Genomic DNA, 17,464 nt, shown 5'->3' on the forward strand with positions numbered 1-17,464 from the left:
TCCATACCAGGAGAGAAAAGGCAAGGAAAGAAGACTACTTCCTTTGGCCGTGACTTCCCTGCCTCAGCTCTAGTTGACTCACATCATCTGTGGACGAGAAAGAGTTTGGGAGAGTCCCCTGTTCCCCCGTCTCCGCTCCTCTTCCCACAAACACATGCTTTCTTAATTCCATCACACTGTGATCTTGAACAAATTATTAAATGGGCCCGGGACTCAGTTTTCAGGTGTTCTCCGGGCTGAGTGAATAATGTCAAAGGCCAGGCAGAAAATAATACGTGGGCAGAGCTAGACCATAAAGGCTTGTGGCAAACCCGCTCACTCACGTCCCAGGTAAGCTGTTCAAGAGGCATCAGTTCGTTTGAAATGTCAGAGGCCAAATCTAATGTGCTAGGCAAGAACTGGCCACAACTGGACTCGATGCTCTCTAAATTATCTTCAAGATTGAACTAGATGACTTAGCTGTAGACACCAAGTGCATTTTCTCCTACTCTTCCCATTCCCTAAGACTCCCATTTCCTAAGGATCAGGACGCTTGTCCCATCCTGCTTCACTTAAAATATTTATTTAAGATTCTCTGTGGTTGTGGTCAATGAGATTGGATCCCTTTCTCCCATAGAAACTTCCTTGAGATAGTAAGACTATGCTGAGGCAGATGAGATTTGGGAATACAATAAGTCAAGAGCACCGAATAAATTATTCAACTCTAATAAAGTCTTGGCATTTTAAAAATACGTTATTACAGTTAACTGGCTGGATCTATGTCTTCTGGAATACTATTTTCTCTGATTCTCGGATCGAGGAATGGTGATCACATTCTGCTTTTGTCACTTTTTTGCTTTGTAGGAGAATCTTCATGTGGGGGTAGAGAGGGAAACCCATCTGAAGGTCATTCGTATATTCTAAACTAACAGACATTATTGAAGATCAAAGGACCAGATTATTGCTGTCCAAATAGACTGGCTTTACTGGCATCATGATTCCAGAGCCACTAAACTGATAAACACAAAAAGGTATTTAATATTGCACATGAAACTTTTATGCAGAATCAGATGATTACATGAAATGTAGGCTCATCGTCTTTTTAAAAGGTTGTGACAGATTATTCCACAAGATTTCAGGTCATCTTTTGGGATTTTATCTGTAGTTAAGTCTGTTGTTTGGGTATTTTTATGCCACATATAAACCTAAAACCTGGAGCAGTTTAGTTTCCAATGAGTGGGGTGTGTGTGTGGGTGGGGGTGCGCCTGTGTGGGGTGATGGTGGTGACTGGGTCCAACAAGGAATTTTCCTGTTGGCATCCCGACTGTGACCTCCTGGGGGCAGGATTGTGCTTCTCAGTCTTTTGGTTCCCTTGGACCTGGTGATAATTTAGTGATAACCCTCCTGTTTTTTTCTGGATTATAACAGAACCCAACAGGAGGAATACAGTTAGGAAAAGGGGTTCCAGATCTTAAACTCTGAATCATATTCCTTAATCAGGCACTTGCTGGGCCTCAGCTCCGTGCATCCCTTCCCTGGATCAGGCGACCCTGGGGAGCTCTTGTAAGGATTGTCATGTTTGCTGCTTCCTGTCTTCACGACTTCCCTCTGGCACACCAGCCCCTCACTCTGTAGCTCAGCAGTTATCAGAAGGCCCTTAGCCCTCTGGCTTTGGCTGTGAATCCCAAGTGGCTTTGTGAAGTCCCTGACTACCAGGGGCTTACTACTTTCTATTCTAATTATTACCTCCTAAAAGGAGAAAAGGCTCCTTTTCCCTGCAGTGTTTATCATTTCTTAGGCCACACGGTGTAGACAGAGCTTGTTCGCTGAGTTCTGTTCACTGGCCCTAATGGAGTAGCACTTCATTTTATTTGAAATTTGGCACGATTTCCCTTACCTGAGTTTGGGAAACAAATGAAGGGATTCCGTATAGGACTACATACGAATCATTCCTCCCAACCAGTGTCCCTTAGAAGCATCCTTGATAGAGTGAAGAAACCCTCAGTCTTTCTTCCCTTGAGTTGATTTAGGGTGCTGTCCAGCTTCCTCACCCTCCTGGCCCCTCCACTTTCCTTCCTTGCTTCCTTCCCCCCTTCTCTCAACCTTCCTTCTTGATTGCTAATGGATGTGTGGAGGCCAGGCCTTGAGGGAAGAGTTGAGAACTGACCCCTTGTTTGGAGGGAGGTGGGGAGAGCAAAGACCAGGAAGCTGCAAAGAACTGTTGACAGGCATTTACTTCGCCAGGTTGCCTCAGGAGAGGGCCCAGGGCGGGGCTCGTAAGCATTTGGCTACATCCCTTGCTGCCTGGGAGACTGGAGGCTTGGAGGTAGTTTTCTTGCTGCCAGACAGGATACTTTTGGAACATAAACTTGAGGGGAGAGGCATCAGTAAGAGAGGGGGTTGGGGTAAGAACTGTTTCATTTAATTATTTTTTTCTACTGCAAATAACCCAGAATGGGGCGTGTAATATGAGATGAGGAACTAAGGACAAAATGTCAGCCCTGTTTAATTTACCTGTTTGTCTTTGTGGGTTTCCGTTAACCCTTATTATTGAGTCCCCGTAGTACTATTTTCTAATTAAAACATATATATGGCTAATGAGTTTCCAGAATAATAAAGCATTTGTAATAGTCTAATGAAGGGCATTCTTTTCATCTTTATTTACTTAGCAGCATAATCAGGACCAACTTAGAAAGGTTAGATGTGGTCAAAAGAAATTTATGAAGAGTGGCTATTAAAAGAGACAGCGTATGTATGTAGACTGTGGTTAAATAGCAGTAAGTAGGACGTGTTTATTAAAATGATGCAGGGATTTTATCCCTTCATTCTTGATGTCTCTTAGTACCTGACATTATACTGCTATGGTTTCCATGGAAACAGCACACACTCTTCCTTTCAGCTGTCCTGAAGTTCAAGCCCTGCTGTTGCAATAGAAATTCTCAGAAACACCTCCACTTTTATTAAAAACAAAAATACCAAATCTATGCAAAAAGTAAAAGCAAAAAAAGGGCAAAAAAAAAAAAAAACAATCCATCGACTATATTGCTGAAAAGAAATGAGAAAATGCGATATTTTCATTAAGAGGGAATCAAGAAACAATTTACAATGCTGGAGGTCGAGAGCGTCTGTCATTTCCTTCCCCTAAATTACCTTAGAATTGATCCTCCTAAGCCTGCCTTAACATCTGCACCTTTCATTTCTAATGCAATATATTCTACTATTTTTAGTTTTTTGGAAGTATCTCTTTTACTGATTTAAGCAGTCGTTTCTCTGTGACTCACAAAAAAAATGTTGATTTTTGTCTATAAATTGTGGCTCTAATACAGAAAGGTTAAATTTAGGATAGGAAAGACATTTCACATGTGTTCATGAGGCGGGTCTCCTGTGCATAGTAGCCCTTGGTCTGGTTTATGGGCTGAGATGCTTTGGGTTGCAAGTAACAAAAAACTTAACTTTGGTCTGTATAGGAAAGTGCATTCATCATTCATCGGCTTATTCTAACAAAGCATCCAGAGGCATGATTTGATCCAGGTCTGGCCCTCGGAGATTTTCTTAACTCTGACCTCTGTGTGCTGATACAGTCCTTAGCTCCACTGCTTCACTGCAAAATGCCCGAGGCAGTTACTGAGATTACATCGGGCTGCCATACAAGAGCCAGGAAATGAAGATATCTTTTTTAGGACCCGCTATGAAATAGCTTCTTTAGATCTATAGTTCTGATTGGGTCAAGGGCACGCCCTTGAGTCAATAACTGGGCAGGACAGAGGGTTACGTTGATTGTCCTTGGGCCTGAGGCACTTTCCCTTCATGGGCCAGAAGGGCTATATGGCAGAGGTATGGATATCAGTGTAAAACCTAGGGAAGTTACTGAGAGGAGAATGGATAGATGCTGGGGAAACAGCCCCTGTCCACAGATGTTTGGAAGAGAGATGTTGCTTAGAGAGCAATCTCACCATTTTTCCTATTCCCGATTTAACCCTCCTGATTTATTCCGATTTAATATTGCAGCCTGCCCTCCTAATCACATATCTTGTATTACTCTGCTTTTTTTCCCTCGAATAGTACTTAAGCCTTTTACCATACTATGCTGCTTACTATTAGTATGCTTGTTGTTTATTATGTTCATTGGTGCATCCCAAGCACTTAGCGAATATCAGGCTTTATAAATATTTGTTGAATAAATGAATGAATTGGATAGATGAGTCATTGAATCTGGCAGATACTTTCGGGCCATTTATTGAGCCAATTTGTTTGCTCTGATTTTTGACAGTTGGAGATAGTGCCCCCATCCCTATTTCTAAGATACCATTCCCCAGGGATTTTTATTCTGGCAGATTGTTGTGTTCCTGTAAGCAGGTGGCAGTAACCCCAGCCTGACTTGGACATTCTGAGAGAGATTTGTTCCTTGATCTCTGAAACCCCTTTACTGGGTTGGGAATCACAATGGTGGGATATATGAAAGACTTGGTTCCATGGTAAGGGCTGTGTATGCCTGCTTCAAGCAGCCAAGATCACTCTTGGCTAGAAGGAGTGCCTTTGAGGAGTTCTCATCTGGCCACTTAAGGTGCCGATGGGGATCTGGAAGCACTTGCCTTCAAGCCTCTCTGGACAATTTGAAGTTTAATGTCAACTTGAAAGCAAGATGCTGTCCTCAGTTGGGGGTAGAATCCATCTCTTTTCTCTCCAGTGGCTGTTCAGCCTGGGTAGCGTGGCTCATGAGCCACCTAAGCAGTTTCTTCACAAAGCAAACATCAAGAGCACAGACACAGAGGCAGGTTGGGGAAGGGTGCTGGCAGGTAAATTTTCTGCTCTCAACGAGAACAGAATGAAACAGGAATGAAAAATCATACTGCTCTCTTGTGAGAAAGGCTAAAATTCACAGCGCTGCTTAGCTTGTTGCTGACCCTTTCTCAGGACATTTTGATTGCTAAGGGCACGCGATAGCCTTCAGTTCAGCCTTGTGTGTTGGTCTATCAGACTTATCCAGGTGTCATGCAGCGGGGGGTCTCACTTCAGTACTGAGACTCAGTTCTCTACCACGGGGGTGTCAGAGTAAATGGTTTAGGAGACTACTCCCTGGAGACCACGTCCCTGGATCCAGATGTAACTTCCTCTAATTATTCCAAACAAATGCCTGTTCTGTGGGCTTTCTTGCCCTACACCAGAAGTTCCAGTGACTCCCAGAGATGATAACCATACTAGTCAATATTCCCATTGTGTTAGATGTAGAATTCCCAGCAGGAATCAGTCTCATTGTGATGATTATGTAAAAGGTTCTGTTTAGATGGTTTTTCCGCCACAATCCTTGACTCTAGGGTTAGATAGTTACCTGAACAGGTAACTATATGTAAGAATCATCTGAGGCCAGGGTGGTATTAAACATGTTTAATACCCTACACAGCATGGACACCAGGCAATCCAAATGGAGGCTGGCCAGAGAACACATCGGCCCTGCCGAAGAGCTACCTGTGTGAGCTGTAGTATCAGCCTCCAGTTCCTCTTTACCGTCTGTGGATTAAATGATCACTTTTCAGAGTTTTCATGTGTCATCTCATCATCAATTCCTCCAGGTTAGAAAGTTTTTTTTTCTAAGGGAGGTGAGTGACTTGCTTAAGGTCATAGGTAATCCAAATGTAATCCAAATAAATTCGGAAACCCCATGTGGTCCAATCTGTCTATGTTGTCTCATGCAAAGAAACACAACCTAGAAACCAGAAGTAATTATGCATATTTCAAATCTTTTCAGTCCTTCCCGGATATTACAAAGAAGAAAGTGTATTTTTTTTTAAGACTTATTTATTTATTTGAGAGAGAGAGAGCGAGAGAGCACGCACATGCAAGCTCACAGGGGGGAGGGGCAGAGGGAAAGGAAGAGAGAATCCCAAGCAGACTTCTTGCTGAGCACGGAGCCAATGCGGGGCTTGATCTCACAACCCCGAGATCATGAACTGAACTGAAACCAAGAGTCGGATGCTCAACCAGCTGCACCACCCAGGGGCCCTGAACGTGTATTCTTAATAACAGTTAAAGTCATCTTTTCTCTCCACTGCTTCCTTCCTTAGCACATTTCACCTAAACTATAGCTGTTACTCTCCAGGCCTCTCTGTTTTCCTCCTATCACTCTCTCTGAAAGTCTTCCACAAACTCCACATGTGTGGGCTGAACCATTCCCCTTCTACTGCTGAAGGGAGCACGGTGAGGTCGTGTACAGTGGCTGGCTTGGCCAGGCTGCAGAGGGGCTGAAGGACCAGAAGCCCCCACCAACTTAGACCTTCTGATTTGTGATGAAAGTACCTGGAGCCCACTGAGAAATACAGTTCCTGCAGCCCAGCAGATCTCATGACAAATCATTTTTGGAAATTAATTTGAATAAAATTCTGAACCTCCTTGTGCAGATACCAAAAGAGCTGGGGTCTGCACCAAACCCCAGAGTTTCTGGGGTATGTGCAAATGGAGAATGTGTCTCATTTCCACCCGGCACACAGTAAATATATATTACATAAATGAATAAACCCAGGATAAACTGAGAAATAATTTAGGAAGAAAATGACATTAGGAGGGACAAGGGGTTGGATAGTTTTTGTTTTTCTGCCAGCCAGCTGGCCTGCAGAATATTTTTTCCTACCAGAATAATTTGAAATGACCATCTATGTTGAAAAAAATTCATTGATTGATGGTTTCATTCTTCCATTCACTTTGTGCAGACCCTTTGTAATTTACTTTTACGTTCAGTCTCTGTTTTCTCTTCCTGTCACTTTGCCCCTCTCTTTTTCACTGTATGCATGAGAATAATATTCCATTATATTGTTATAGCCAAAGGTCTCTGACAGGGTGGCAGTAAAATGACACAGCTAAGTGATACAGATTTTAATGACTTAATGCTATAATAATTTCTAACAGAAACATAAGTAGAGACAAGGGTGATGTTTTAAAAGACATCAGAATGGGAAGTGGACCATGGAAAAGGCATGCATGAGAAATTACGGTGGCAGAGAAGGAAGCAAGACAGGTGTGGACCAAGTGGGTGGGGGCAGGCCCATAGAATAGACGCTGTTAGTAAAGGGGGAAAAGTCACAGAAGAGAAAAATAGCATGTTGAAGATATTCAAGAAAGGGGGAAAAAAAGATGACAAAAAGAAAATGTGGACTGGTTTCTTAACAGGGAAAAAGAGCAAATAGGAAATTATAGAAAAAGGACAGAAGTCCTGGCCGGTCTTAGGAGCAGGCTTGGTGACAAAGGTAATAGCAAGAAGAATACTTAAGGTAATAATAGTCAATGAGGAAAGAGCACAGAGGAGCAATGCGTCTCAGAATGCCCAGGGTAGGAAAATCACTGCAGAGCACAATAGGAGAGAATGGAGGGAGGGCAAGCCAGCTGGCAATTATTTTTGAAACCTCGTGGAAGACTATTAGGTTCCTAGGAATTTGAAAAGGGGAAGATACCAAATTTTTATTTTGACATGGTGATGAAAATTCATTAAAGTAAGTCACGGAGAATCTGTGGATTTGGTGGGCTTCCTTGGTACCAAAGGTAAACTCTTGGTAAAACGAACAAAAGGGCTAAATGATAAGTGCCCAGCTAACTTGCCCATTGGCTCACATGTGGGTCTCTAAGGACCGGGGGTCAGATGTTTATCTGTTTCCATCCCCGTCCCCCGCTGGGTAAAAGCTCACCGTTTGTTACTCTGAAGTTGACTACAAATCCATCTGTGATTGATGTAAGCCCTGCTCACCAGTATGAACAGCGTGTGTTCTTTGCACACACAGAAGGACTGCACCTCCTCATCCTTGTGCAGATGGGCATGAACTTGTCTGGATGGAAGCATTCCAGGGCTAAAGTGTGTTTTTTCCATGTTCTTTCTTCCCCTGGGTTTTAAAATATAGTGTATTAACAGAAAATTTGAGGTATACTGAGGCCAACCAATAAGGAAATGATCACCATTGCAAAGACAATTTACTATTCCCGGTTTCCAGGAGAAAGAGGCAAACACTGTGCCTTGCAGGGGTCACACAGGAAGTCCCAGGGTGCATCACAGGGCAGAGGGAAAGGAAGGAACTATGGACAAGGGCTTTTTTTGTAGTTTCTACAGGAAGGAATGAAGATACAGGGCAGGCAGGCCTAGGGTTGGCTAGTCTGAATTGTTTCAGCAGATCCTAGCACATAGGAGCTGTCCCTAGTTGTCTGGTTCCTGGCCCTGGAGTGATTAGGGCAGGTGGACAGTGGTCCTGGGTATGAGAGCCCAACGGAAGAGGTGGTTGTGGTGTTGTTTGGTTGGTTTTTAATTGAGAGTATGCCCTTGGGAGAAGGACCCTTCCTGGGGAGAAGGTGACAATAGAGACAGGAGGAAGCAAGGTGACTCAGTCATATCACTGGGTTGCCCAGAGCAAGGCATGTCCAGCATATGCATGTAAGGCAGTTGTTAAAACATCAAGTTCACAGAAGCTAGAAACATGGTCAGTATGCCCTGCCTCAGTGACCATGGCTGCACGATCCCAAACAATCAAAGCAGCTTGGAGTGCTGCTACTAGCGACTATGCCCATCGCGTGATTTTGCGTGAGTGAGAAATAAACTTCTGTAGTTACGAAGCCACTGAGATTTGGGAGTGATTTCTACCACAGCATAACCTCTATTAACCTGACTAATGTACCACCACGCCACTTGTGGTGGGAATTCAGCGAGGTAATGCAAGTAAAACACTTTCCGACATAGTCTCAGCAGTGTTATGTATTATTATCATCCTTTGCTAATACTCTTCTTCTGCTTAGTCTGCTCTCTTACTTGTTTTCATCCTTTGCTAATATTTCTTCTTCTGCTTAGTCTGCTCTCTTACTTAGTCTCCTGTCTTACTAGATAAATTAATATCTATCTCAAATAAGATCAGCTGACTTGCAGCATGTAGCTATGTGCTTTACATTCCTGGTCATATTTATCCTCAGAATAAAAGAGGAAGGTAGTTATTACTATAATAACTAATAATAACAACAATAATGATTATGTTATTGTTGTTATTTTTACATTTTAAAGATGAGGAAACTGAAGATCAGAGAAGATATGTAACTTGCCCATGGTCACACAGCGAGTAAGTGGCTGACATAGGTTTTGTTCCTGTCTGCCAGATTCCAATGCCTGGTCCTAACCATCGTATTATACCACATCACACTTCCAGGATACCTTACAGATTGGAGAGATTCAAAACAGTGAGATAGCTAGCTGAAAGTTCTGTAAAAATAAAGAACTTTTTGGTACAGAAATAGCCCTCCATCAGCTTCACTGTCCAGCTTCCATTTAAAGGTTCCCTCGAGGCAGTCTACTTTCTAGTCCCCCACCTTGGGAGAAATCGAACATTGACCCTGAGGCTGGGACAAGATTGTAAAGTTATCCTCCCCAACCCACCGCCATGTTTCAGTATGGCTGCTTCAACTTCCTTCCCATTCTGCGTTCTCCCTCCCACCCGCCTTCAGTCCCTCCCCTGCATAGTGCTGATGACTACTTCCTTCTGCCATTCCTGCCTCTGCTAGAGAGGAGGGAAGGTCAACAACCACTGGCTCAATCTCCCTGAAAGCTAGTGGTGGCCATGAGAAACAGTGCTGGACCGTGAGCCACAAATGGGGTCTTCTGGGAAAGATGTTTCACTTCCTGGTGAAAGAGACAAGCACAAGAGGAGACATTTCTGATACCACCATTTTCCCCAGGTCCCTGCCTTGAAAACAGATGTGATACTCGAAGCCTCAGAAGTCATCTTACTACTATGAGCAGCAAGGATAAAAAGCTAAGGCTTGTCAGTGACACACTGAACCACCCGAAAGAGCCTGAGTTCTGATGTTATCACTGAGCGGCTATGCTAAAAATAGCGGCCACTGGCCCCCTGGCTTCTCATTATGTAAGAACAAACCTCTTTTTGTTAAAGCTACTGTTGGTTGGGTTTTTCTGTTATTGGCAGCTAAGTGTGTTCCTAAATTATATACCGTATCATCATAAATCTTCATATACATCATAAAATACCATACTTGGAATTTATCCTCATTTGCATATCTAGTTCCCAATTTTGGAGAATTTAGATTATACCACTTTAACTACTTTAAATAATCCCATGTTGAACATCTTTGTATATAAAGTCTTTTCCATATTTATGATTACTTTCTTTACTCAGGATAGAACTTCCTGGAGTAACTTCAGGCTCTTGACACATATTAACAAAAAGCTTTACAAAAAGTTTGCACCAATGCTCAACATTTTACCTCTTGTAAAACACCATATTATATGGACTCTATACTTGCTTCACAATAAAGGAACTGGACAATCTAAGCAAATCAGAATGAAACTCTACATTCTAAATTTTGTGCATTTTCTTCTTAGAAAAAACCTGCCTTGATGTGTGTTTCAACTTGTTTGAAAAGTATAAAAAAACTTTCTATGAAATGAAGCATTAATATTATATAATGGTTGTCTATGAATGGGTCTTTCTTATATTTACCAAGGTGGATGCCCTGGTGAGGGGTTGCAGGTGCATTAATTTGAACAAAAAACTAGAATGGAATCTCCCAGTTTTTGTATGGGATCAGACGCTGGCACGCTATTTGAAGCACACAAGTAGGGAATGGGTGAAATGGGTAGGGTTGGGAGACATGAGCCTGGTGCATGTACCTTCAAGGCTTCTTCCCATGTATTATCTCACATTAGTGTTTAAATGACCTCATTATTGATTCCATTGTACAGATAAAGAAATGGTAACTTGGCAATTTAAATGCCTTGCCAAGCTCCCAGAAAGAGTGGCACTGCTGGGATCTAGCATAGGTCTGTCTGATTCTCACATTTCTGCACTTCCTACTCTTCCTCATCTCTAAAAATGAGGAAAACAGTGCGTGGAGAGGCGGCATGGCTTGTCCCGTGCAGAGATTGTTCTAGAACCCAGTACCCCATGCACTTTACATTCCATGCTTTGACCTCTCAAGGGAAACAGTGAAAATGTAGTGAATGAGATTTAGCAAAGGCACAGCCATTACTGGTATTTTGATTTTCCAAGTGACATCGATGCTGTTGGATTGTAGCAGTTGGGTCACAAGTCCTTTACCCTGTTTGGGAGATAAAGTTAACCTGATGAAACATCATTAATGATGATGCAGGATTTTCTCAAGGAAAAGATATCTGAGGGAGACAGTACTGTGAGCCCTCATGGTTAAAGTGCTGTCTCATGTCCAGCAGATCTGGACTCAAGTCCTAGCTTCACCCTGTGTTAGCCAGAGGACCCTGGACAAATTATTCAAATCTCTCTGTGTCTCAATTTTTCCATCTTAAAAATGGACATAAATGGGCACCTGGGTGGCTCAGTCAGTTGAACATCTGCCTTTGGCTCAGGTCATAATCTCACCTGGGATCAAGTCCTGCATCGGGCTCCCTTCTCAGCGGGGAGCCTGCTTCTCCCTCTGCTCATGTGCTCTCTCTCTCTCTCTCTCTCAAATAAATAAATAAAATATTTTTAAAAATGGACATAAATAATGGCATAACACATCAGGTTTTTGTGAGGGTTAAATGAGACAAAAAAATACAACCACCAGCCTGTACATAGTAAGGGCTCACTAAATCAGACAAATCCTAGATTGCGATGATTTTGTAACTGGATCCATTCCCTTCTTTATTTTCTTAGTGAGCTTTATCCCTGCGCTGAATGTGTCTTTCACTTCTCTGGTCACCATCTGGCTGAATGCCTTAAATCTAGGGTCTGCTCAACAGACTGAATGGAACTTAGATGTGCTAATTCCAAACGCTATATTTGGAGAAGGGTATTTCACGCAGAAGTTTTAAAGTAGATCAGTACAGTGGACTTCTAGTTTGTCAGCCTCCCTTGCAGTGGGTTGCGGTCATTTCTATCTTAGAGATACAATGCAAGGTTTCAGTAGAGACTTGTTGCTCATTACCCTTTCTTCAGATTCAATTCAAATATCTTCAGGGGTTTCTAACTGCCTGAACCCACTTAAGGTTCTTCTTTGTACATTCAGTCACCAAATATTTATGTGACTACTTCTGGCACATGAATTGTGTGTAAAAGTGACATATGTGCTTTTGGATCAGCATAGTTAGGAGCCAGCTAGGGGCCCCTTCCCTTGCTGAGATGAAGCCACATCTTCAGATCATATAGCTATAAGATGCACATGACCTGTCCAGGCCACAGTGGGCTTTATGTGAATAAAAATAAATATTCATTATGTTAAGTCATTGAGAATTTGGGGTTGATGTGTTACCAACCAAAGATTAGGCAAGTGGTTCTCAAAGTGTGGTTCAGGAGCCCCTAGGTATTCCCTAAGGCCCTTTCAGAGGGTTTGACAGGTTAAAACAATTTTCATAATAATATTAAGATACTGTTTGTCTTTTTCACTTTCATTCTTTCGTGATCGTAGAGCAGAGCTTTCTACATGCTATGTGTGATGATGTCATTGCTCTGATGTCTAATAAAGTGGGTCTTTGCATATTCTTGCGTTAAAAAATGTCTCTGTTTTAATTTCTCATAGGGCAAATATTAGTAGATATTACCCACATAAACAAAATCTCTTTGGGAGTCCTTAATGATCTTTAAGAATGTAAAGGGGTCGTGAGACCAAAAAGTTCGAGAACCACTGGGTTGGTCTACTTTGCCTAATACAAAAATTATATGGGCAATTTGGAGTGGGATGTGGTAATCCCTATCTTTTTTGTTCTTAAATTTAATTTTCAAATCAATTTTCTTTATGAAGGAAATACAGACTAAAAAATGAATGCACTTTTAATTCAATAAAGTACTTGATAAAATAGTTTTTTTTTCCAGGGGACTGAAAAAGGTTGGGAGTTGATGGGATAGTCAGAGATGGGTGCACAATGTGAAAGCTTGGATCATAGAAAAATTAATGAAACATAGCAGAAGGAATCGTATAGCAGGCACATTTTATTGCTGAGCATGTTAGTCAAATGTTGGTTGATAATTTCTACCCATAACATTAGCAAGAATTTTAGTGAATAGAGTATGAAAAAATTGGCAAGTAAGTTAAAGAGGCTGGCTGTGCTCTAATTAATTATTAAATCAAAGGAACTAAGATTTTATAAATACCTACTATCTGCTAGATCTTTTATACACATTAATAATTATTATTAATCCTTATAACCCATAAAAAAGAAGTTTGATTATAACCTCCATTTTATAGATGAAATCAACACTATTAGAATCGGAAATTTAACTTTGGGGGATGTCTGGGTGGCTCAGTTGGTTAAGCATCTGCCTTCGGCTCAGGTCATGGTCCCAGGGTCCTGGAATTGAGTCCTACATCAGTCTCCCTGCTGAGCAGGAAGCCTGCCGCTCCCCCTGCTTGTGCTCTCTCTCTCCCTCTCTGACAAATTAACAAATAAAATATTAAAAAAAAGAAATTTAACTTTGTTTTTTTTTTTTACTCCGATGTCCTTACTTTTTAAATAATGACAAACTGTCTTGATAAACTTATCAAGTCAGAGAAAACAGATATAATTACCATGGGGTAGGGGAAGAAATCATGGCTTTTTTCTGACATTTTGTGTTTGAACAGTTTGCCTCTGAAATGCCATTTCTACCCCACAGATAAAATGCAAGTTTTCGGCAAAGACTTGTTGCTCATTTCCCTTTCTTCAGACTCAACTCAAACATCTTCAGTGGTTTCTCATTGCCCAAAACTACTTAAGGTTCAGTCACCAAAGAGTTATTGAGTTCCTATTGCATAAGAGGCACTGTCCTGGATGCTGGAGATACAATGGTGAACAAAACCCACAAACATCTCTGCCCTCTTGGAGCTTACATCAAAGAGGGAGGCTGAGGATAAACATGATAAATATATGAAATATATATGATACTTGCAAAAAAGAAAAAGAAATCAAAGAGGATGCCATTCTTGACAGGATGGGCAGGGTAGGCTTCAGTGGGCAGGTGACCTGTAAGCAAAAGTCATGAGAAAGCGAGGAGCTGTGGATGTCCAGAGGAAGAGCCTCCAAGGAGGACTGAATGATGACACGAAGGCTGTGAGGGGGTACACCAAGAGTAACAAGGAGACCACATTGGCTGAAGTTGAAGGAACGAAAGCTTGCCCAGCCATTAGAGGAATTTGGGGCTCTCCTGTGAGCCAGAGGAGGGCTTTTTCACTATTGCAAATCAAAGAAAGACATGATCTGCCTTGCCTTTTAACAGAATCACTGTGGCTCCTGCACTAAGAATCCCATATGTTTAGGAGGGGAAGGTAGAGGCTGGGATGTCTGTTAGGAGGATGTTGGAACCCAGGTGAGAGATGATGTGGCTCAGTCTAGAGTGTAGCAGAGAAGGTGATGAGGAGTGGTCAAACTCTGGTTGTATTCTGAGAGTAAAGTCAACAGGATTTTCTATTAATTGTCCGTGGGTGTGAGAAAAAGAGGAGTCGAGGATGACCCCAAGATTTTTGACCTGAGCATCTGGAAGGAAATCAAGTAGAAGGGGAAGGTTGGAGGAGTAGACCTGAGAAAGAACACCAGGCAGTTTTAGGACTCAGTATTGTGATGCCTGTTAGACTTCTTGGTACAGATGGTCTATGGGCAATTGGATATGCAAGTGTGGAGTCCAGGACATGCACTGAAGACACAAACCAGGGAGTCATTGGAATAAGAGTGATGCTTAAAGCCACGAGAGTGGGTAAGCTCATAAAAGATATGAGTGGACAGTGGAAGATGTCCAAGGACTGAGCCCTGGGCTCCATTATCTAAATGGGGGCAGGAGATGAAGAGGAAAAAAGAGCTATGGAGTGTGAGATGGAGCAGCCAGTGAGGAAAGAGCTCAATCCATCTTTCTTAGAATTTCATTGTCCCATCTACTTGCCCACAGGTTCCCTGTGATCTGGCTACATGCTGCAAACTGCTCACAGAGGTTCCAGCCTCCATGCCTCATTAACATGGTTGCTGTGTGTAGTCCAATGCCAGTCAGCTCTTTCCTGACATGACTTTGTCCTGGACCGTCTTCGAGGACCATTTTAAATGCCTTTCTTATATCACTGAATGTCTCCCTTTTATCTATAGTACCCATTACCACATTTTAAAAACAACTCGTGTAGCAATTCCGTATTCCTCTTATTACAGTCCTTTGCGTACATGTATGTTACTTTTCCAAACTATCACCTTTTTGTAGGTAAGCGCCATGCCTTCCCTGAGACTGAGAAAGATTGAGCAAGATTGCATTTCATTGTACAATCACTGGGTAGGGACGGACAGGAGGAAGATGCAAAGAAGCATTGGAGATTTTATGCTAAATAATATCTTCATTGTTGTTATGTGTTGCTGTGGGAACAAAGAGATTATGCTTCCATAATAATAGAAAATCTAAGTAGCGACTCATCTGCTTTTGGTATAGGATGGACCTTACTACTGTACTGCCTTTGGATTTAAAAATTCTCCTTATATCAGGTGATCAAAGAGGAATTTTAAAAGTCCCCCCAAAGCAGACATAACACTGAAACGTAATAATTCTAATATAACAGGAGATACAATTCAGTTTTCCATCAATAAAACTTCCTTAAAATAATTCTGGAATGATATCATAAACTGGTGACCTGGGAGCCAAAATTCAAGTTGCAGACATGCATTTGCTTTGTTTGCAGGGTTCTGTGCCCTCCAGGTGATGGCAGGCGCCTCTGCTTCATACCATTTCATCCAGGGCTGCTTTGCACATTGACCTTACCTGCTGTAGCACGGCTGCTTTTCCCAGCTCCACATGGTTATGAATCCCAGCCTAGCACTAACGTGGAGTGCCGCGTGAATGAACGATGCCTTGCCCTTGTGTGATGCAAAAGGCTGTCAGTTTGGCTCCTGAAGGCATTTGAGTAAGTGACCTTTGTTTAAGTTAATAAATAACATAAAATTATTTAATTTTTTTTTTTTTTTAAATTGAGTCCTACTATTGCCTGGTAAATAATGTATCTTCATTGTTAGCTGGGCTAGAAAAACCACTGGAAATGAACAACAAGGAGCTTCTGACCAGATGTAAGTAGACTCAAAACAAATAAATAAAAAAGGACAAATGTAAAACTTAAAAAAAAAGTTTATTCAGGAATGAACATTTTTAGTTTTGATCTTCATTACTGATTGGCTTGATTTTCTTGTTTCCACTATAGGCTCTTTCTTGCCCTGGAGACTCAATGCTTTTATGTCTGAAGGTTCATAAGTCACAAGATATCTGGAATTAGGTGGTAAGTCTTTTTCTTTCTTTAGTGGGAGTCTATAAAACCTCAGCAGCTTGTATTGTAAGGCAATCAAAACTAAATGGAGTCTTGCATAATTGGCTCCCTCTTTCTAATGTTCCCATAAAAACAAAATACTATAGACAACCCCTGAAAACATAGAGACCTTTTTCTTCCTGAGTGTAAATGGAATGAAAATTATGTTGGGAACACACTCTCTCTCTCTCTATATATATATATACACACACACACACACACATACACACACACACATATACATACACACACATATACCAAATACCACTTTTGGCTTTGTGCACATACTATAGAGTGATCAGAAATTTGGAGAATAACTGGAGTAATTACTCCTCTTAAAGATGAAATGCCAATGGAAAACTTTTGGATAGCTTGAGCTTTAGAGCACCAAACTGATGATGGATTATTGCTATTGTGTGAACTCCCTTCAAAATATCTCTGAAAATAAAAGGGATGGGAGATAAGACCAGTGAAGCCTCAGAACTTTTATTAAATCACCCATCTTTTCATTTTTATATCTTAAGAAGAGTCAGCTCTTTCGCTGCTAGCACAAAATGACCCATACAATGTGTGCAATGGATTTTCTTATCCTTTTATTATAAGAAATATCTATCCTTGCTTTTCAACTTCTGGGGGCTTTTGGCCCTAGAACTTCTAGAAAACTGGAAAGAAATACCTGAAGGAACAATGGAAGTTGACTTGGCAAATCTGGCCATGGTTTGGGTGAAAGGCTCTGACACTGAGTTCAGGATTCTTATATTGAAGGGAGATATTATTTTTAGAATCAAACATGCTACTTTAGAAGAAATGGAAACACGTAGTGTCTTTCTCCTAAAATGGTGGCACTTGGATTGGGCCAGGACAGCATTCACAGGAGAGGTCTGGAGAATGCAGCTGGATAGGAAAAATCGTCAGGATACAGCTCCCAGCAGAAATGAGCTTCCAGAAACTAGTTGAAGATGAAGATGGAGGGTGTCAGGGTAGGAGATTATTCTAAACGTCGGGAGGCAGCCCAAAGTAAGGCACAGAGTACAGGCCTCAGGAACCCAACGGAAGTTGCTGTTTGGAAGTCAAAATGACAGAGGAAGGTCAGGTGTAACAATGGAGGAAGGAAAATAAGGAGGAGGGGGGCACTGGGGAGGAATTAAAGAGACTTACACCTGGAGGAGAAGGTGAAACAGAATTAAATGACTTGGGAAAATAGCTGACATGTCCTAATGGAACAGCTACTGCTTGATGCATCATGTCTATATTTTCT

At 41.7% G+C, this 17,464-nt stretch overlaps 1 long non-coding RNA gene across 1 annotated transcript in view; it reads left to right on the top strand.

The window, feature by feature from the left end:
- Positions 1 to 5,312: 5,312 nt before the first annotated feature.
- LOC113916330 overlaps positions 5,313 to 17,464 on the top strand; it is a 45,388-nt gene continuing 33,236 nt past the window's right edge. Inside the window, exons 1-3 of the long non-coding RNA XR_003517910.1 lie at positions 5,313 to 5,549; positions 15,592 to 15,813; positions 16,105 to 16,179. This is a non-coding gene — a long non-coding RNA (uncharacterized LOC113916330). The remainder of the gene's footprint in view (positions 5,550 to 15,591; positions 15,814 to 16,104; positions 16,180 to 17,464) is intronic.

The sequence above is a fragment of the Zalophus californianus genome, chromosome 4 (assembly GCF_009762305.2).
Source record: "Zalophus californianus isolate mZalCal1 chromosome 4, mZalCal1.pri.v2, whole genome shotgun sequence".
Lineage (NCBI taxonomy): Eukaryota > Metazoa > Chordata > Mammalia > Carnivora > Otariidae > Zalophus > Zalophus californianus.